Source organism: Caloenas nicobarica, chromosome 10 (assembly GCF_036013445.1).
Source record: "Caloenas nicobarica isolate bCalNic1 chromosome 10, bCalNic1.hap1, whole genome shotgun sequence".
NCBI lineage: Eukaryota > Metazoa > Chordata > Aves > Columbiformes > Columbidae > Caloenas > Caloenas nicobarica.
This window is the reverse complement of record NC_088254.1, coordinates 11,004,353-11,027,118: the sequence shown is the minus strand read 5'-3', so window position 1 is coordinate 11,027,118 and position 22,766 is coordinate 11,004,353. Positions and strand designations below refer to the sequence as shown.

The following is a 22,766-nucleotide window of genomic DNA, read 5'->3' as shown; positions in this document are numbered from 1 at the left end:
TTATTCTTTAAGATCAAATATTGCTATTTTCCATGAACCCAAACTGCTACCCACTTATTTACCTTCCATGGTCAAACTGAATCTGCCAGGTACACTGCAAATGACCAGTGTTTGTCAATGCGATGCAGAATCAGACGGATGCACAACAGTCCTTGGGCAAAGACCATGTCATGAGATTTAATCAGCTGGGCTGGTTAACGCAGGGCAATTCTTCTCAGTTGTCTGGTCTTCTGCCCAGTCAGGTGTCACAGTTTGACAGGCATCATTGTAGGGCTCTGCAGCCTTTCTGCAGAGGAAGGAGAGCTCAGTAAATGACGGCTCCTCCAGGCTCTGCCCAGAATCGTGCGGGTCCCACAGCAATGAAGCTGGGCTCCACTGGCTTTCACTGGTGCATCCACGAGTTACTTTTCTCATCAGCACTGCAGATGTTTGGGTCCTTAGGGTGCCAGTGTGACTACCCTTGGTTTCTCTTCTTCCATGTTCAAAAAATGAGACAGATTTTGCCTTCTAGGTCCATAGAATAGTTGAAATGCTATGGTTATCCATGAACATCACAGATGTTCACTACATTACTTGATTTTTATGATAGATGAGAAAAAAAAGGTGGTGATGGACAGCTTAAAGTGAAATGATCAGCTGGAGTTAGTGGCCTGCCTGTCCTGGGAGCCCAGGCAGCTCTTCGGAGCAGGGGGATGTCCAGGTCCTTTAGCAATCAGCCCCAGTACAATTTTTTTCCCAAGCAGAAAAGAGAAGATATATTTTTCAGCTGAACTTCTTCACTGTTGCAGGATTTGACATCAATTTTGGCATTTGCAGGCAGTGCCACCCAAGTGTCAATCCCGTGGAGCCAGGGAGCCTCCAGCACACCAAGGGAGAGGTGGGGGCTCCCCTGCAGCAGCCCAGAAAACAGCTCAGATTCATCTTACTTTTAAATATTTGGCTCTAGAAATCTCTCCAGGCACCACTTTAATCCAATTTGCAGCGTCTGACTCAAGTGAAGTATGAGAAGAATTTTCTTAAGCTATTTGGGCGGTGGTGGGGAGCAGGGCAGCCGCCTGGCACCGAGCCCCTGTCCCCGGGGACCGTGGTGGCCCAGCAGCCAGGTGGCCTTGGGCAGCCCGGGGCTGGGGAAAGCACTGGCTGCCCAGCACCAGCACCAGCACCGCGCACACCGGCAGCGAGGACAGAGTGGCAGCTGGTCGGTGCCAGACCACCTCAGTCCTTCTTAAAATACTCAGGAAGCTGCTGTGAAAAGCAAGTTGGAGACCTCGCTGCTCGTACCCTTGAGCCACTTGCCAGTGTTGCCTCCGGGTGTCAGGGCACCCATTGCCAGCTCATTGCTGTGCATCTCCCCAGCCCCATCGCCCACCCAGCTGAGCTCACAGAAAACTGGGAATGAAATTGTTTTCAAACAGCTTAAGCCACCTGCACTTCCTGGTGAAGAAAAGTTTCAGAAGGCATTGCAGCAGGCTCAGATGTTGATTGCTTTCCTCCTGAACCGCTAAAAACGTGTGCACTGTCTTTTCCACTTTACAGCAGGGAAGATGGAAGATGGAGCGATTAAGCTTCACCCGATGGAGCAGGGTGGTACAAACCAGGCTCCTCCAAGATGCTGGAGTTTGAGTCACCTCACAAGAAGCCTTAAGGTAAGGAGAAAAAGTCATTTACATCTTTAGCTCTTACTTTGACCCTGCAATCTGTGCAATGTCCTGGTCATTTATAGAAACTAATGAACCATGTCATCAGAATATGGAGCAGTTGCAGGGAGGATTGCCCTGATGAAGCTGTGACGTACAGACCCCGTGTGCATCCATGGCCCGACAGCCAGCGTGGTGCAGTTGTACCCCAGCCCTGCAGGAAAGCAGTTTGTTCTGGGGTGTGATGGGACACAAACCTCTCCAGAGCCACGGCACAGCGGTGTGAGCTGGCTTAAGGCCCGGTTCCTGCACATCCAAAGTGCTTCAACTGCCTCTGGTGCAGTTGTGCATGTATTATACGGCCATCATCACCATCTTTCCTGCCTTCCGCTTAGAGGAGGGCTCGGGAAATAATTAATTCATTATAAAATATTGCTGTACCAATGCCAAGGCAGGTAGTTTTATATTGGTCAATAATCATTTCCAGTTAATGGGGTTTTTTTTAATTTCTGTGAATGACGCCGCGGTCACTCGGGTGATGTCAGCAGCGTTCCCACTCGCTGGAACAGCCTGGGCTGTAGGAAGCTGGCCAGGCAGTGTGGAGCTGCTGTCTCTGCTGTGCTGGCAACACATCCACAGCATTACAAATGAAAATTTCCGAATATGAAGGCAGCACTGAGGGAGAGGAACATTTCCCTCCAGCAAAGTATTCTGCTGTTGTCGGGGGAGTGTGGAGTGAAAGCAAAAAGGATTTCAAGACCAGCTTTGGCTGCATGTTGAGGCTCTGATTACAGAATGCAGCCTGAATGCACCGTGCCCGAACCAACCCCTCCCCCTGCCCAAACTCTAAGCCAGAGGATTTAAACAAGCTCTTACGTAACACGGTTTTAGTGTTTCCAGCAGAAATAGGTGTTCTAAATATAAATGATTTGCAGATAAAATAGGCTTATATAAAATGCTTTACTTTTATATAACCCTATACTGGCATAGCAGCCGACACATCCATCAGCCACAAGCCCTGCAGGAGGGTGCGTGGTGTTCCCAGCAGTGTCGGTCCCCGAGGCGGTGGGGACACCCCCGGAATCCAGCAGCAGAGCCATACTGGTGGGGAACGTCCAGGCTCGTCACCTGGAGGCTGCAGATACCGTCCCTTGGGTTCAACTGCTTTGGTCCTGCAGGCAAAGAAAGTTGTTTTGAACATTGAGAACTGGATATCTCCTTCACTCCTATGCGTGTGAAGGGGTGTGTGTGCATCTATGTGCACGTATATATATGTGTGTGCGTATGGAGATATATATATTTATATATACGTATGACACAGTAAAGGAGCATGCTGACTGCCGGCAGCTCAGGGTTTGCAGCATGGCCTTGGGCTGTGGGCTCTTCCCAAGCTGTGGCCACAAGCCCGCTCAGCAGCCAGGCACAGCTCACAGGCACAGTGAGCCCGTCGGAACACGTCGGGCTCTTCAGCTAAACATCTCCTTCAGCACAGAGCGTGCCATCAGAGGCTGAGCCCTCAGTTATGATGCCTTTTCTCCATGGCCAGCTTCGTCAAGTTGTAGTTGATGGAAGCCGCTGTGCTTCTCGCCTGGCCCAGCCATGACAGCGGGACAATCAGCTTGGAAACAGTGTCTTCCGAGCAGAAAGCAGTTGCTGCATTGCAACCTTTATGTATGGGAAAGATACTTCTTCAAATCTTGCACAGCAGCCTGCAGCACATCACACCAAAAGTTTGCTCTTAGTGGAAGGACTGATTACTAAGTTTTTTTAGCTACCGATATGGGTACAACCCATGAATAGAATTATACACAAATATATAGAGATATGCATAGATATGCATAGATATGCATAGATATGCATGTCTTGTTCAAACACACACACATATATTTTCATATATATGGGAAACAAGAATGAATTTTTCAGCTGCAGTGTATTTTTACAACAGACCAATATGATTTATAGCTTTTTGCTATTAACATTTTCATTCAAATACCACTTTATTTATTCCCATACCAGAGAAGCTCTTTTGACAACGTGGGAAGATGCTTTTTGTTGTGAAGCCAGAACTGTCAGCAGCCTCTATTATTGCTGGTGGGACTGTCAGTTCTCCAAGGAACGCGACTTCATTTTTAATCCAGGTCTGTTGGAAGACACTTGATCCATCTCATTTTTGTCAGTCACGGAAGGCAAACTTGCCAGAAAGAAATGGTATGTGTGACCTCTGAAAATGACTGCTGCCCTTTCCGTCTTGGTCTGTGCGCTATTTTTCAGAAAAACCTGTTTCTGTGGTGCATTACAGAGGAAATGAACCGTTCATCTTTGTCTCCACTGTCCTCACTTCTGCTGAGGGAGTCACTCCCTGCAGACGCCTGGAGAACGCTGGGTCGAGCAGCACTTGGGCATCTTCTAGAGCTGGAATTGCAAAGATCCATCAGTCGCTTCCCCTTTGGAAATCAATAGTCATCTGTAGTACAAGTGCTTCTGATCCCTGGAAGTTATTAAAGTCAGCCATACACGGACTAAAAAAAAAAAAAAATAGACCTGATAACGGAACCGGAACCACCTTTGAGTTATAACTACTCTATATTGGTATTGAAAACTTCCCATTGCAATCAAGGAAGAGACTTATAATCAGAGAAACAAATACACTCCTGTCTACGGTCAGGGCCACAGAGAAACCACCTCTTTCCCCACAAAGCCAAATAACATGCCAAAAGCAAATCCGGAGCAAAACTCCTTTTGCTCTTCATGCGGTGAAGCACTGGGTCCCAGGTAAGGCAGCAGGGCATGAAGGAACGCTGTGCTGCCGGCACCGCTGCTTCATCCCAGGGCTCTGCAGGCCCCGCGTGCTGGGGCAGGCGCTGCGACCTGCTGCTGCACCGCTGGGGCTGGAGAACAAGGGCCAAACATAAACCCCCCACGGCCGCAGCAGGGGTTGCAAACCGGTCACATCCCGGGCTGCCTGGGGACGGTTCCAGCTCAACAACAAAAAGAGTGGTATTACATATAAGACGATGCTATAGTATATGCCTCTAACTTTTTTATATACATGCACATAAATACATGTCATATATACACATAAAATATAGAACTTTATATCTACATATACACATATATGTGTATGGGAGTATATACACATGTGTGTTATATATACATTAAAGTATACAACTTTATATTATATCTATATATAAACATATATGTGTATACGAGCATGGTACAACATATATGTGTGTATATATATAATAATGGATATGCATATAAAAGTTCTACTTGTATAATATATCATTATATGTATGATAACTTTATATTGTACATACACAGATATACATATAATGTATAAACACACATGTGTACATAAATACATATATATGTATAATATATATGCATGCATACACATTATATGTGTATATATTATATGCGTGTGTGTATATATATACACACACACACATATATATGCATAGACTATATATGTGTATGCGTGTATATATACATACATACACACATAGGCATATAATATATACTATATATAGTATGTATGCATACCTATATGTACATATTACACACAGTCATATGAAGTACAGCCCAGCTTGGGCCAGCAGCAGCCCCCGGCAGCGGCACACGCTCCGGCACTGCCGGCGCTTGGTGTTTTAGTTCCGCGGCGATGCGCAGCCCCAGGCCCTTGCAGTGGTGATTCCCAGCACCTTGATTCAACACCAACCTGCTTGCGCACTCATGGCACTTCCCTCCCACACGTCCAGCTCGGGTGCACGCAGGCAGCAGCCGCCCTGTTTCCAGCACCATGTTGTGTGATGTGCTGCGGGGCCCCGCGGGGTGACAGTGGCCACGTTTGCGCTGCCGACTCGCGGGAATGCAATGGATGTCCCGCTGTACAGCCCTGACTGCTCCGTGTCCCAGGATACTACAGTGCGTACCTGGTTGCTCTTCCACAGGTAGCTGTTGCTTTTCTCTGGAGCTTTTAAAATAAGGTAAAAAGGCAGCCTGAAGTGTTGTGCTTGAAAACATCTAGCAACCTCTTTTGCTACTGGGCTTTGTGCTTACGATTCATTAAGGAAACTAAATTTCGGTTACAGTGATTGGCCCACAAAAACTAAGCTGTCACTAAAAACACACCCCTCCCCCTTGTACTGTTTTGCTATATTTCTGAGAAGATGGTAATTAACGTGCCACTTTATTTTTCCAGTAAGTATGAAAAAAAATTGCAAAGAAAACTGCTAGAAGAATTCTGTTTATTTTTCCTGGTTTAAAGCTGGGTGATAGGGCACTTAGCATGAAAATGTACGTAAGACCATGAGCCACACTCATTAAATCTCAAGCCAACTTAAGCAGCAGCTCTTGCCCTTGGCAAGCCTCCGTCCATGTGGGTTGGCACCATTTCTTTGGACATCTTTGCTAGAAACCTTGGTTTGGTCACTGTGTGAGTGCTGCTGGGTGACAGCTCAGGTTACTTAGCACACTTTTCCTACTGTGCTTTCTTAGCGTATTTTTAATGCTGTGCTCCTTCCCGGCTTTCTTTCTGAACTACAAAAAAATGCCATGTGTTTGTTGCAGAAAGGCAGGGTGCTGGAGGAGAGCATAGCTTCTGTTAACAGCCTGCATCCAGTACACACGAAACCAAGGTAAGGCGCAAACTCTGCCGAGCTGGAGTAGAAAGATGCCATCAGAGCTGCGTGCCTTCCTCCCACCCCACATCTCAGGAGTTTGTCTGAACGCAGCAGGAGGGATTTGTTCCCAGCCTTTGCGCTACCACACTTGCACACAGGTAGGAAGCACAGAGCTGGTGACTAACTCTGGCTTTACTGTCTAAAACTGCAGATTGAAAAAAATAAACCATTCTACCAGCAAAAAAATTCAGGTGAGTGTTTTTGCAGGCACAAGCCAAGCAGTTGCTTTGAGGTCAGGTAGCAAAGCAGCTGGGAGAGGGCTGTGTGTTGCTATGGAGGGTGCTACTGAATACACGCTCAGGGAAAGCTGACAGCAACATTTCTGAGTGAGACAGACATCTCTGTGGAGAGAAGGCAGCTGAAAACAGAGCTGACCCTTGTTAAGGGCGCGAATCCTATCTGTTTTTGCAAGAGGCACGACGTACGTACTTCTGTTAAAGTAACAGCATAAAGCATCAAAAGCAACCACTAGAAATTCAGCAACATCTGGTTTTCAGTGCTGAAAACGGGCCAGCTCATTCAGGCAACGTGGGACAATCTTAGGAGATGAAGGACAAAAGACGAAATGGAGCTACGCCCTCGCACTCCGTGTCTGGCGTGGCGAGCGGCTGGCCACCACGCTCCCTGCTCGGCAGGCTGGCTGGCAGCCCACGGCCGCTGCCCGGGCTCGGTCCCGCGTCCCCAGCTCAGGAGTGACGCACGCAGGAGATCGTGCCTGGATTTGCAGAGGACATAGTCTCTTGCTCGCTAAACAGCACTGCTTGCCCTTGACCAGCCGAGCTTGTGTTTCTATCAGCTCCTAACAGAGCACCTGCGCTGCAGGACTCCAGCCTTATCTCCTGAGTTCGCTGAGTAGCAGCAATTTAAAGAGCTGAAAAAAAAAAACAAACCACAAACCAGCAACAACATCAGCTCGTGCTTGACTCTGGTTGTTTTGGTAGGTTTTTTTTCTGAATGATCAGACCCCTTACTGACTTCCAGGAGCACCAGCAGGGCTTAAAGCGTCCAAAGCTTTTGCCATGGGGGCATCTGCGGCTGGACCTCTACCCACAGCAGGACCCAGAGTTCCAATGGGGCTGTGTTCATGGGCCTCCTTCACTATGTGACCTTCACCTCCCATTCTTTGAGGCGATATCTAAGCAATTTAGGTTTCAATTAATCCATGAAGACTAATGAGTTGCATTAAGATTAAATCCCATCAAGGAGAATACCAATGTCTTTGCAACTCGGCACTCATTCCAATCCTTCCAAAATCTGCTACGGCAGAGCTGTGGGTCACACTGTTCAGTCTCAGGGGTTTGTTGGCCACTGAGCAGCCTGATGGAGGTGGACCAAGAGGGAGGGCCAGATGGCCTCGGAGACATCTTACAAACTAAGTTTCCCTGTGGTGCTGTGATAGCAAAACCTCTCTCATGGAAATAACAACAAACTGAAAAGAAAACTACCCACGATAGATTAAGCTTCTGCCTTCTGCTGTTGTTTATACGTCTAATGTGGTATCTAATCAGGAAAAAAGTGATAGAGAAAATGCACAAGAGTCATTTTCTAGCAAAGCCTCTGGCATAAATGAAGAACTGTGACTTGCAGGGCTTTTACTTGGATTCTTGTCTGTCTGGATAAAGTCCCTTGGAGCTATAAGCACAGCCACACTCACCACAGACTGCAAGGCCAGAAGCACCCAAAACTCCCAGTCACCTTTGAAATAGCAGCTGCGTGAAAGCAGCTTTAAAAAGAAATGAAGACACAAACGTACACAATGCTCATGCATTGCACAGCTGAACCGAATCTGCCTCTTGAACTTTGGGAAGATTGTCTCGGGATTTGGGTGCAGATTTGTGCCTGAACTTTGTGCCTCTCAGCCATCTCAAACACGCAGTTTAAACTCTTTAGTAATCTCTGATCTTTCAGGGTTAATGATCAGATGCAACTTTGAAGTCACTGAACTTGTGAACCAGGATGTGTTGGGAAAGGCTGAGGCACGCAAAGATCAGCTGTTTCTCAGGAGGAGAGTGTGAGCTGAAGCAACAGGGAGGATTTGCGTTTAGTGGGGACCTTGAGACTGGGGTGATGCTGTGCCCCAGCACATCCACGGCAGCCTCCACGTCTCAGCACACAGCCTGACACATGGGAGCTTGAGCAGCTTTTCCAGGCTCAGACAGTGCTGTGAAATCAGCAGCAGGCATAAACCCATGGCTGCTGTGTCATGCTCCGTGGGGTTTGGGTCTTTTTTAGCTTGTTTTGGTTCAACTGAGATCGAACTCAATAATTTATTACAAGTTTTCTGCAAAGCAGTGCTCTCATGACCCTGCAGCTGCTCCTCAAACCACCCTAAACCGTCGCCTTGTGAACCATTCGCACACAGGTGGAGGGTGTCCTGCCTTGGTCAGCCCAAAACTCAAACCTCGTAGGAGGCGAGCAAGGGCCAGCTCTGCAATCCCCGCTCGGGGCTGTGTGGCCGTGCCCATACCCATCCCACCAGGCTGCCCTGGTCCAGCGCCGCTCTGCACCAGCTTGCTGCCAGGCTGCAGCTACGGCGTGCGTCCTGCCCCAAGCCAGGGCACCCCCTGCTTTATCTCTAGTTCTTTTGCCCCTCACTCCTCCCAGGCACAGCAAATATTTCCCAAATTATTTCAGTTGTACAAGTTATTAGGATATTATCTGGTATGAAAGCATAAGCAGAGTAACTCTAATGGGATGCAAGATGTGCATATATGAAAACTCATTTATAAATGAGATAAATAAGAAAATTGTGTACTTTCTAGAAGAAGGTATTTTCTTTCCATTTCTCCATTACGTATTTTAAAGCTGAATCATGTAAGATTTTTAAGTATTAATCTTTTAAAAGCTATATCTGACCTGGCATCATACCCATCCTGTTACCTCTTCAACAAATCTAGATTTCACTGTGGAGCAACCTAAACAAGAAAGGGAGTAACTTCAGGGCTGAGAAAACACTTGCATAAATTGAGATTGTTGTATTAAGCAGCTGTATCTTCCTGTTCTCCTCAGGCCTTTTCTACAGTGCAAAGTGTCCTACCACCGCAATGCAAGTGTTAACTCTTTGGCCAGACTTTCACGGGGGGTTGGTGTTCCCTTCCCAAAAAAGCCAAATGAAGGGCACGTACTCAGCCTGGCTGCGGGTGCCCTGGCGCTGCGCAGCCCTCTCACAGCGGTGGAAAGGCAGAGCTCGGCCCCGCTGCTGCTGAAGAGCAGAACAGCGGCTGCAGCGTGTGCGGAGATGTGACAGCGGGACAGTGACACCCCCTGGGCACGGGAGGAACGGCCGCCCTGCCCGCCCGGCACATCCAGCGGCCCCGGGGTGCTCCGGGGGGGGGACACGGACAGACCTGCAGCTGCACAGCCCCCACCGGCACTCCCGGCTCGAAGGCTTAAACGTTGCCATTTAAAAACATACTTTAAATTATATATTTATATGCATGCATATGTAAATTGAATACACATGTTCATTCTATACATCATATACATGCGCACAAGTGTATGTGGGTATATATACACATACATGTATAACATATGTGCATGCATATGTATAGAATTTATATACACATTTTTATATATATACACATATTTGTGTATACATGCATGTCTACATATAGAATTTATATACATATACACATGTTTATGTGTGGATATCTATACAAATTACATGTGCACGTGTATACACCTTGCTTCTCCATGCAGTTCGTACTATTTATTTCACCCCTTCAGGAGACGCAGGCTAGATGCTGGCTCCTGCTCCTGCAGCAGATGCACAGGGGGCCGGTGCCCTGCAGCCGCCTGGGCCACAGCGGGGGGACCCTGTGCCCCGGGAGGGAGCAATGGAGGGAGGCAGGGATGGAGGCAGGCAGGGATGGAGGGAGGCAGGGATGGAGGCAGGCAGGGATGGAGGCAGGCAGTGGCCGCATCCCACAGGAAGACTGTTTTGGGAGCTTGATCGATCCCCAGCGGTCTGGTTCACACCCATGCCCAGGCAGCTTCACCAGGAGCAGAGGTGTTTAAAGCCTAGTAATACAGACACGCAGCTGCTACTTCTGCTGGCTGCGTAATGCCAAATGAAATACTCTCCTCGTTTAGTTATTCTCTGATGTCAACTAGAAGTGAGCTAACATAGGTAACAGGTAGGAATGGAAACACGAGCCTCAATGATTGGCCCAGTGTTCACTTTTAGAAACAGGCAGTGTTGGTTTGTTCTTGCCCTGTGTGCTATGTGTATGCACGTGCCTAATCATGATCCTCAGACACTCCAGCCCCTGAAACCATGCAGCAGGGACCAGCACATCAGAAAGCTCCCTGCTGTGGGTCACAGACCCAGGCAGGCTGTGTCCTGCAGGACAAAGCAAAATTGTCATGTCTGCATGGACAATGCCAAAGGCACCCAGGCAAAGCACTAAAGGCCTTCAGAAAATTAACTCCCCGAAAGTAGATAAGATGATCTTCGAACCAGCAAAAAAGGAAAAGCACAAAGCTAAAAATTTGAGAGGGGGGACCACCCCAGCCTCTGCCCAGAGAAGCAACCAGGGCTGGAGTCAAGCTGGACATCCACCTGGAGGCCTCCTGTCACAGCAAGGCAAGACTTTAAAGTTCAGCTCCCCTTCACCCACCATGACAAAACACATGCTTTAAAGTACAAAGCTCAGCAGAACATCAAGACTAGCCATTAGCAATTGCATTTCCTACAGCCAGCCCCCAACAATATCAGGTTTCTGCCATTATCTCTCATCCAGAAAGTCTAAATTTAGAATCCCTTGTGAAGTGTTTCTTTCAGAAGCAGAAGATCACTGCACCTGATGTAAAATACTTGTGTCCCACATTCAACCTTTAGCACTTCAAAAAATTTCAGATAATCTGAACAATATTGAATATTTATGGAGTAAGAGTAGAGGAAATATTTTTCCTTACTTCTTGCTTTTGGCATTGCCAAAGCACTTTCATGTCCGTATTTTCAGTGTCACCTGCTTACTGGTGTAAGATGCACCATATGATCCCACTGTGTGACACAGCATTTGAAGGCAGGGAGCTGTGGCCCCGTGCTGGCCCTCGACACAGAGCTCTGCCCGTGCAGTGGCACTGGGATGGACCTGGGCAACCCTGCAGCACACTGCGGGTGTAGGCAGAGCACAGCTGGAACTTGGGGCTGCGGTTTGTTACAGCATCTTGTAAAAGCCCTAATTTCTTGTGCATGTTACCTGGGCTTTCCTCTCCCCAGCACCAACCCGCTGCCCACCTGCTGCAGAGCCCCCACCTGCGGCTCTTCGAGGAGGGCTGCAGGTGCTGGAAAAAGCTGAGCTCTGGCTTGGACCACATACAGACAAAGATGGCTTCTAAGCTCTAGTGAAAGAAACCTGCAGTGCTTCCCACGATTTTGCACATGCCATCCTCCACCTCAGCCATACCATAGCCCAGCAGCACACAAAAGTGGTCTGTCGTGAGGATTGGTGTGGTAAGCTGCAGAGTGGTTCCAGCTTGTGTCTCATAGAGGTTTAATAGCCTTCAGGATTTGGAATACATATGATTTTAAACAGCAACTTTGCTCCTGGAAAATACTCAGAGCTTCCCAGACTGCCTGCCTGCTGGACCTGTGCATTCATCTGCACTGTTGTCCCATCACAGAGACAAGGGCTGGGACAGGAGGAGCTATGGGGTCAGAAGGAGCTATCGGGGTGAACCACAGGCACTGGCAGTGCGGAGATAGTGGGTACCCTGCTCGCCTCACCCCAGTGGGACAGGGTGACCCTGAGAGGGTGCTGCTTGCCCGATGGGACAGGCGTGGAGAGGAGGGGATGGGCTTCACAGCCAGCTGCAGCCATGCCTCTGCTCGGCAGGGCTTCGGTGGCAGCCCGGACCCTCTGCTCGGGAGCAGCCCAGCACAGGCTACCCGACACCCTCAGCTTTCCTGAGCGCATTTGCTCATGGAAAGCCCATGTCAGCCCTCAGCAAAAAGCCCTGTCATGGCCAGTAGCTAAGACAGCAAGTACTCTGCCTGCAATGGTTACCAACTGCTTTCACAGGCCAAGGAGTCTGCAATGAGAAAAAATAAATCCCAAAGCAGCAAACTGAAGCGTCTCTGAGCAATAACCGTGTGCCCTGCAGGAGCGCTCAGCAGACCGGACGTGCTGGAGACGCTGTGCAGAGCTGTGCTGGTTTCGCTCTGATCAGATGAGGATGAGGCTGGTTTTTTGCAATTGGTGATAACAGCATTTTGCAAGCACGATGAAAATGTGTGGTAAACCCCAGGCAAACTGGAGCAGCCTGCACACACAAACCATGCAACACGGGTTTTTAGCAGAGTCAGGCTGAGGGCTTTAACCCCGCCGTGCCTGTCCCCTGCAGCACAGGGACAGCCCTGCCGCCCACACCTGCCCTCAGCCACCTCCCGCGGCTGCCCGGCTTCCTCCGGGACTGCGCCTGGGCTTCGGCTGCGCTGCCTCAGTGGTGACCTGTGGTGTGGGTGGCGCAGGTCCCACGGGGACACGGCTGCGGCTCAGCAGCAGGTGAAACCCCACAGCTGGGGGCCACGAGCCCCGGCAGAGCTGGGGGCTGAGCGCGGCTAAGCGAAGGGCACACTTGCTCGCTGGGGAAGAGCCTTGCTAGCCGCTGCCCAAAGGCTTGCAGCGGGTGAGCAAAACAGTAGAAAAAAAATCCATTTTCTTTGGCAGCGTCCTTACTGCCTGTGAATTGGTTTGTATTAATAAAATCATTACAGCAGTGTAGCGAACTGCTCATTTGTCCCATTAGTTTGCTTTGCTCAGAAGAACACGACATTGGAGCATCCTTCACACCTACCGTTTGTTCCTAAAATACACAATATACCTGGACTAATTGAGGATATCTGCACTGGCACGGGGAGTGGCTGTGCATCCTGCCCTCGTTCCAGCTGCTGAGGGACTCATCCAAAAGAAAACATGCCAGTATTTGAAAGAATAAACAGGATAAAGCCAAAGGTGAGTCACCATGACCCAGAGCCCAGGCACATGCTGATTAGTTCAGTTCCCCTCCCTTAAATAGTTTATTTCTGCTAATCAGGAAAGGTTGACAGAAAACAGATCTGGTCACAGTAACTTGCTGTGGTGCTGATACAGGATGCTTACAGGCTGGTAACACCTCTTACTTGGTGTCACATTTTGACTGAGAACTAGAATAATCTAAAGGGTAATGTAACACTTAACTGTGGCAAAACTGGCCAACTCACTGGTCTGAAAACAAGTTCTAAGTCACGAACCAGCATCAAGTACACACTTTGTCAGAGAATAATTTTCCTCTTTCCTCTTCAAAATTTCACGTTTTTAATCAATAACCTGGACAAAACCAGCACAATTAACACAGAATCGAGATGCTGGCTCCAGAGCTGGGCTCACTGGACACACAGTAAGTGTTTTGCTACAGACAAATACGAAAATCACAGCCAAAGATGAGACAGACTCAGGGATGGGACATGGCAGTTGGACCAGTCCTGGGGGGTGTGACAGACCCTCATGGAACTAACAGGGCTCACCTAATTTATGAGCAAAGACCCCTGAGTGGCAACACCTGCAGTAGGGCCTGTATGAGTGCTGCTGGGCTGGCACATCCCATTCTGGTGTCCACAACCCCTCCCCAGCAGAGAGCTTCGCCAAGAGGAATGGGTGTGCAGCACAGGAGCTTCCCTGCTGCTGGGGCTGCCACACACAGCATGGACAAAGCCAGCTACAACCCACCAGCTCTGCTCCAGATCACCAGCCCTCATATGACATCCCCGCTTGCCAGCAAACCAACAGGGCCATGAGTGCACGGCAACATCACAAATAACACTCAGCTGCTTCAAATTCACAACTACAGGCGGCACAAGCAGAAACAGACCCCAAAAAGAGACACAGAGTCTGTAAAATCTTTACGGCACGACCAGCTAAGACCAGTCAGGCACATAGACACTGAACTGTATTTTAAAGGAAATACTATGTTTGGGGGATCTTTTCTACAATTGCACATACTTTGCAAGGTCTGTGGTGAGATTATTAGAGGTTCCTGTCACAAGTGAGAAGCCACAAACCACGCAGGGCAAAAGGTACCTTAAGACCACCACTGGATGCATGAGAAAGCCTCTCACCTGATGGGTATCCACAGGCCCACAACAAACACACCAAAAATACCCTTTGGTGGGACACAGTTAAACCATAGTTAAACCCAGGCAGCTGGATGTCTGAGACACGGGCTGCTGTAGCCTACTGCTCTCGTGCCATATTTTTTCTAGTTATTAGCTAAATCGACTTTGAGATTTATTCCTCAAAACAGCTTCAGTTATCCCAGAGGAGCAAGGAGGCAAGAAAGGTCAGTCACTTACTAAGCAAGACACTGGCAGCTCTGGGTATCCTTTCCTTCCCTTTGTGGCAAATAAGGGTGACCAAAGTTGGCCAAGAAACTTGTGCTATTCCCCAGTTTCAAGCCTCAGAAATAAATGCTCTTGGACTTCTTTTTTGTTTGCTTTCTATCTCCTTGAGGAGTCTCTAGGACACTTGGGAGGTTTCAGATAAGATTATGGCCAATTACAAAGGGAAGAAAGAGTTCATCTCTCAGTATCTTTTTGGACAAACAATCTGAGGCAAACAAGGTTTAGCAACCTCTCTGGGCTTGCAGGGCTTGGTATCCCAATAATTCATCCTGATGCCGTAAACCTGAAATGCAGCCCAGCCAGTTTTCCGGCGTGGCAGTATCTTATCTGCCCCGACCCCTCACTCCTGCTGGCACAACCCAACAGCCGATCTTTTTATTGCAATCTGCCTACAAAATGCTGTCAGGATGGTGTGATTTCTTATCCTTTTGTCACGCTCATTGTAGTTGTGAGTAGCCACCAGCTGCCTCTCACCCCCGCTGGGTCAGTGTCCCCACACAACTGACAGAAACCCTGCGTGTCTGCTCTGTGACCCTCGGGCTTTGCAAAACCCCGACACATCTGCTAAGTGGTGAAGGGGCCCTGTTCTCTGCCCAAGAGGAAACATCTCCTCCAGAGGAGCTGCTATTCCAGGTCTCCCCTTTCTCTGGCATTACTGCCACTACAGCCTACGCCACACACCTGGCGCCACTGAGGCAAAAAATTAAGAGAGGGTAAAATTCCTGTGTCCACACCACAAGATCTTTTTATAGCCAAGGAAATGAGGTTTTTCACTCTCTTCCTATTTTCCACTTAGGGAGTAAACAGGAAAACCAGCCTGGCCTGGTAGCTAATTTGGGTGCGTACAGTGACTTTCCATGTGCCCCCAATGATGCTTCCCGCCCTCTCCTGCCATGCCAAGGCCAGTGGGACAACACTGGGACCAACAACCTGTGTTCCCAAAGCATCCCTCAGAGGGACCCAACAGGTCTTGGCTGCTCCTGAATGGGGACGGAGACGCCACTGGGACTGTCGCCAACCAGACCCAGAGCCAGCGGCGGGCGCGTAGGGCCACCCAGCGTGTGCGCTAACGGTGGGCAAAGCGCAGGGTGAGAGCGTGAGCACCGCACCCAGCCCATCACAGGGGGACATTTTCACCTTGGTTTGCCTCTGGGAACATTTTCTCCTGCCCTTAGCTCAGGGTGGTGTGTCCTGGCTCTGCCGCAGCATGGGGGCTGCTCGGAACGGGGGCTTCTTCTGCCCGGGCACTCTCAGGTGGTGCCACCAGTCCAAGGGGACCTGGGGGGGGCTGCAGAGCTCAGGTTGGAGGAGCATGAGGACACAGGCTTAGATCAATGGACACAGCTCCCTCATCTCCTCGGCACATTCAAAACATCTCTACAGCTCCCGACGCAGGTGGGCTGGGAGCCAGCACCCCCGGGCCAGCTGCGGGTGCCTTGCACATCCCTGCAGAATGGGTTTGTGAGCACAGGTGTCCAGGTAGCCTGAACTCGGCTGTACCTGTAGACTTTCACCTGTGTCCGTGTTTGTGCTGCTGTATAATGACTACTGCAAAGAGGAACCCCGGCTCCCTCAGCACCGCCATATGTCAGCTGTCGTTGCCCCACTTGGCCACATGGATGGGTAACGAGCTATCCAACATCTGCCTCCCCATACACACGTGGATATCACCACCAACTCAAATATTCCTGCCCCAAATCTATCCACATGGAACAAAGCTGAAGAGACCCCCACCATGGCGGTGTTTCTACCTCCCTTCCTATCCCCAGTGAACGTGCCGCATTTAATGCTGTGCTGCTGCCTGTGCCCCCGTGCTCACCTGGGGGTGCGATGGATGTAACCAAGCACTTGCTCTTACAGCAAAGCAGCGCCTCCTCCATGACACTGCCCAAGAGAGAACACGTCTTTGCCTTCAGCAAGGGAAAGACATCAGCAACTGCGAGGGAGAAAGAAAAAAAAAAAAAGCAAAAAAAGCAGTAGAGCTGGCACAAGCGGAACCCAGACTGCAGCGAGTTTTCAGGTCCTAAGAGATGTAGCGGGTCTCTGGCCCACTCGGTGAGACAGCCAGTATAAAAGCAGTGAGCCCAGCAGAAGGTGGCAACATGGTGACTTTAGTCATAGTCACAAGGCTAAAACAGCCAGGAGGGGGAAGTTCTCTCAAATACCAGATAGGAAAGTTGCACAACCACTGCCCAGAGCCTTCAAACAGGGCCTGATTTCCCCCTCCAAAATTAGGATGACTTCCCCATGCAGTTTCCAGCTGCATCGGTGGTATAGAGTGAACTGGGGGGCTGTGGTCCCTGTCCAGGGGGGTGGGACAGGGGCTGCAGGAGGAGAGCGCCCACCCCATGGCAATGGCTCAGCAAGCTCCGAGGATTCCCACATGCTCATGGGGTGGAAGAGCATTTCAAAAACCATCGCCTGCAAGTCTAATCACAGCAAACAGCTTTGAAGCTCCTTTATTGAGAGATCACACGCTGGTAACCAAAGGGCTGGACATGGGGCTGCCTCCTGCGGGTGCTCTGATGTGATGCTGCCTGGCGTGAGCTGCCCCGCACTCCTGAAGGACTCTCTCCTTGGACAGCCTGGGACAGCAGCAGGAAAGCTTAAAGAGGATCTGTCAACAAGCCTACAGTAAGAGCGTGGGTTCAGTTATTTTTGATGCCCTTCCAAAAGGGACAGTGAGAGCAAGGCAAACAGAACTCAAGCGCAGTGCGAGAGCTCACTGCGCACAAACAGGTACGTGCCCAGTGCAAGGACACCCGTGAGCACAGCGCTGGTGCCCCCGAGCAGCGGGAAGCAGGCTGCATGCTGGAGGCAAAAGGCTGCCTCGGTCAGCATCGCTCATTCCCAGGCACCGATCCTGTGTGCATGAATCACCGGCCCTCCCTTTGAATCATTAATCACTGCAAAATCAATAAAGTCCACATATGCTTTTCGTGTATCAGGCATTAGTCTGACCTTGTGTCTATCACTGCAGAGGGTATGAAATAAAAGCATTTCAGATCAAAGCAATCAGCACTAAATTTAGCCAGCACTAACACCCGGTGGAGCCCGCTGATTTACAGCCACTGAGCTCATACCGAGGTTGTTTTGGTTCCCGAGAGCCCTGGGCAGTGACAAAGCCCTCGTTGTCCCCTGGGGACACAAGCAGGCAGGAGGGCGCTGCTCCAAAAGTGTGTTCTTTACAATTTGCTTGTTTCCTTAAAAACAGGGACTGCTTGCTTTGTCCGGGAGCAAGGGTCTACACTGCACTCAGGGACAAGCAGATGCATCTCCTTCCCCAAGCGCTCCCGCACGCAGTGATCTCAACCAGAGCCGTGTGTGACCGTGTCCCCCCCAGCAGCACCCGTCCCCACTGCTCCCTCTGCCCAAACCTTCTGTGCTCTGCTGCAGCAGAACAACCACCTTGCACAGCAAAACCTGCTGGAGACACGCCATCTCCCATAAGGGAGACCAGAGGGACCGAAGTCATTCCCCAGGGCCTGGGCATGGCAAACTCAGCCCTCTGCCAGCAGCTTTGGCCCCTGCGGCCCTTGGACCACAGGCTGAAGCCCCCCTCCACCCAAAGCCCCAGCCACTGGAGCAGGACTGCCTACATTTTTTTCTGAACCCATTTACTTATTTTGGAGTAGAGACACTGAAAGCCTCCAGACAGCGCTGCCGACCAGTTACCATCACTATTGATCACTTCTGCATCCAGCTTTCTGGGTCAGGCCTGCTCTAATTTTGTTAAGAGCAGGCAAAGGGCTGGAAAATTGGGAAATCACAGTGCTCAGAGATGCTCCTGGGGCACAGAGACAGGTCAGCCAGGTCCAGAAAACCCAAACTCCTTCCAAATGCCCATGAGCTGGAGGCAGGTGTGCTGCTCTCTTGCATGGGCCACTGATGACCGCGCAGCAACCCCCGTTAGCCCATCACAGTGCCCGCAACGATCTCTGGATAACGCTGCTGCAGAGGCCACAGAAATATTTGCCTAAGGAAACTGGATAGTTTGCTTTTCTGAATAAAAAATTGGTCTTTGCGCTAAGTAGTGAGATGGGAGGGTGGGTTAGGACACTGCAAAGTAAAGCTCACGTAATAGCAGGAGGTACACAACTTGGACATAAGCAGTTTCAGGACTTCTCAAAACCTGAAATCAGAAATAACTCTGCTGACTAAAGACAGCTCTTTATTACGGATTGCTTTGGTTTTAATTTAAAATCATCTCCTGTTTATGCTTCCCCAGGTTTGATTCTAGGGACAGTATAGGGTCCCAGCTATTCCTCCCATGGTCCTGACAAAGGTGAAAGGGCCAGCTGGGCCTCACAGGCTGGATTCCATCTGCTTCCCACTGCAAACCCATCATTCAGCCATCCCGTCTGAAACGCTGAAGCCTACCTTCCCACCACAGTCATTGTGCCATTCACCGCATCAAAGCCACCCAGCAGACACCATCCCTTTCTGCCCTCCCTGTTAGCTGGACTGTCTTTTCACTGTGTTCCTCCATCCCACCTCCCCCCCCACCTCACCTGACACTAGCGCAGGTTTTTACTGGTAACACCTCCGTGCTCAGCCCTGTCTCGGCACCAAAATAGCTGCGGCCAGGCTGTGGCCGGGCTCGTGGCTCTCGCAGGCAGTGCCCTGGCTGCCTCCCTCCAGCCCAGCACCCACCCCTCCATGTTCCTCCTCCCAGTTATTTATTTCCAGGGGAGCTATGGTACAGGTTTTCACCCTGAGTCAGGGTGACACGCAGCATGTCACACACAGGCGCAGACCCTTTGGCCTTGCCGGGATCATCTCCCCTTCCATCACCCATCTTGGGGCCAGGGCCATGGGTCAGGTCCAGCCACTGTGCAAACGGGCAGCCCCCGCCCTGGGCAGGCAGAGCTGGGCCACCAGCAGGCTTTAGCCTCCCTCCCGAACCACCACCAAGCCCCCGAATGCTCCCAAGGACCAGGGGCTCAGCCCTCCCGGAGCAGCTGGCTCGGCACACACCGACAGCCCCCAGACAGAGCGCTCTGCACCAGCTCGTTCATGCCACCAGCCTCCTGAAACATTATAGGGCTTTTAAGTTTTGAAGGAAACCACAAGCACCCTTCTGCTTTAAGCTCTCTTCTCACTTGCTCAGCTGCGGACACAGTCCTTGTCCTGCCATGCTTCCCAGTCGCCACCCCACGCCTGGGCACGCAGGGATCCCCCAAGCGAACCGCCAGCACAGCCCAGGGCACAGCACCACAGGACACTGGCACAGTGCACAGTCATAGAATCATAGAACCATTTTGGTCGGAAAAGACCTTTAGGATCATCGCATCCAACTGTTAACCTGCACTGCCAAGTCCGCCACTAAACCATGTCCCAAAGAGTCTCATCTACACATCTTTCAAACACCTCCAGGGATGGTGGCTCAATCACTTCTCTGGGCAGCCTGTTCCAATGCCTGACAACATTTTCTGTGAAGAAATTTTTCCTAATATCCAATCTAACCCCTTCTGGCCCAATTTGGGGCCATTTCCTCTCATCCGATTGATTGCTACTTGGGAGAAGAAACCAACACCTTCCATGGTACAACCTCCTTACAGCTACACCAACAGTGAAGTACTGAGTAACTGGGGCTGCAGAGGACACCCCAGCCTTGGCTCTTCCCATGAACGGGGGTGCCCGACGGGCACGTGGCCAGGGGCATCCCATGGCAGTGTGATTTTTGGAAAGTCCAGCCATGGTCTGCTACATTTCCCAGCTCTGCATAGTTGCTCCCAGCACTGAACAGATGGACAGACAGACACATACGCAAACTGCTGATCTCAATTTGCCATTCCCAGAATAATCCTGCTGTACATGCCAGTCAGGTTTGCTGTGTATATGCAAACCGTGGGCAGCAATCTCCTTATTCAAATTTGGTAGGCAATGGTACACACCTCTCTGGCTCAGAAAATAAACAACCCTGCCACGCTGCTTTGCCTTGGTCTCTCTTCAGCGAGAGCTCCTCTCGCACCAAAGCCTCCAGCAGCCTGAATGCTCATTTCCCAACAGCCCCTCTATAGGCACCATGATGGTTTTCTGGGGGGTTTTTGTGCTTGATAGGCATCATCTCACAGAAGTAAACATACCCAAGCTGCACTAGCAAAATTCCCCAAAGATTATATGGGGGATTTTATTCGAGAGTGACTTTGGTTTAATCTTGCAGCTGGGCTTACTATAAACCTTTGGACTTGAGCATGTATCAAATAACTCCATCTGCCTAGCTGATCACATTGGGATATTGTTATAAAAAAATGTTACTTTGACATTTATAATCAAACACGTAAGTTGAATGTTGAAGGATGGCACCAGGCCAGCACTGGGCAGCCCCAGGGGAGGACAACCCGCCCCAGCCCACGCTGAAGCCGCTCACATCGGGACAGGCAGCCCCTGCCCGCCTCTGCCTGAGCAGGGGTGCACGGTGCAGGACAGCGGGATGCGCACATGGCTGGACACACCAGCACTCATGCTCTTGGTTAGGGCTGTAGCAGGCACACACGCAGCTCCGCGCACTGGAGCTGGTCTCCTGCCTTGTCCTAGCATCAACACCTAGAGCAATGCTAACCAAAAGAGTCGAGGGGTTGCGTTCTGTTTTGCTTTGCTTTTCCCCTTACACTGCTTTTTACTCTTTTCCCTTGTCTTTTAAAATCCCAGATGAGAAAAATAAATACTGGAAGGTTATCCTTTGTATCTCATGATCAGATCACAAGTTAGCATGTGACATGGGAGGGAAAAACAAGTCTTTCCAGCAGATGTCAAGTGCGAGTGAGCTCCGCTGACTGTTGTACCTTGATGTCTGCTGCCAAAGTCAATTCTTGGGCATCCTTGAGGTAAAGAACCTCATGATTCATCAGGAACTTATTCTAATTAAAGAAAACTCAGATTACTTTCATTTTGGCTTTGCCTGTTTAGCGACTCTAAATGTAATGTGTATGTAGGGATAATAGCAGTCCTCAGCTGCTGTTTTGTAAACAGGCTGCAGCTCGGGAAGGGCAAGGGCACGTTTGGAGCCACCCTGTATGTCATGTGCTCGAGGGACTGAGCAAAAACCTCCCAGTGAGCAAAGTGGCCGATCAGACAGAAGGCCAGGTAGCCACTCCACTGGCCAATAGCCTGTAACATCGCCTATAATGTACTCTGAAGAGCAGGATGGGCATTGGTGAGAGGGGAAGCATCTCTCTGTAGGGGAGGGGGCCCGGCAGTACCTAACCCTGCTGCCCCCCCTCCGGCAGCACAGGGGTTTGCTGTGCCCACAGAGCTCCTGCCTGTGCCCGGCAGACCCCTCCTCACCTGAGCACCCGCGTTTGCCCGCGGTCCCAGCACGGCTGGACAAGCGGTGATACCGTCTCACTGCAACAGTCCCCGACACAGCTCCTGTCACATGATGGGTCAGCAGTTCGTGGGAAGTAAAAAGCTGAAAACTTGGGAAAAAAAAAAAAAAAAAAGGTTACTTCAGCCAGCTTTGTCCCCACAGGAAATAAAAATTGGAGCTGAGCATTAGCAATTTGGGTTTGATTAGGCTTATCTGGCCTGGGGCCCGAGGTGGGCTTGTATCGCCTCGCTCCTGACCAAGCTGCCAGCCACAAAACCCAGCGGGGAAGGGACTTGGAGAAGGGCAGGAGGGGCAGGCGGGGTGGCAAAGGGGGTTGCTGTAGCTCTCCTGGAGCCCCACATCGGGACAACTCTGCATGGAGAAGCAAGTCTCTCTCAGACCTCCCCATCCCCATGAGGCCCATGGGAGAAGCCAGCACAGTGAATATTCCCACGGCCGTCGGCCCCGCGCCCCGGCGCACAGTGCGGCACGGAGAGGCTTTTGCCCTTCCTTTGCCCAGGCTCCACGGACAATCGGGCAGCTATTTTTAAACTGGCTTTTTCCTTTCCCCTGCAGAGGTGCTTGAATGGCTTTCCCCTCGCATACAGAAGCACAGGGAGCACAGACGTCGTCTCTCATTGTGAACGGAAAGGTTATCAGGTACAAAACAAAAGTGAAATCATTCACTGGCATTCCTGGAACCAAAATAGCCGCCTGCTCTCCAGCACTGACATTATCGCACGGGAAGGAAG

General features: G+C 50.3%; 1 long non-coding RNA gene across 2 annotated transcripts; it reads right to left on the bottom strand.

Annotated features, from left to right (window-relative positions):
- On the bottom strand, positions 1-22,118 carry LOC135992411 (uncharacterized). 2 transcript variants are annotated; one of them, XR_010606730.1, is made up of 4 exons: positions 21,993-22,118; positions 16,522-16,638; positions 2,514-4,156; positions 1-1,640 (listed from the first exon to the last, which is right to left on the bottom strand). It is a non-coding gene; the product is annotated as an uncharacterized LOC135992411 (long non-coding RNA). The 2 variants fall into 2 exon arrangements; XR_010606729.1 differs by having other exon boundaries at positions 1-2,809; positions 3,651-4,156.
- Between the last annotated feature and the right edge of the window lie 648 nt (positions 22,119-22,766).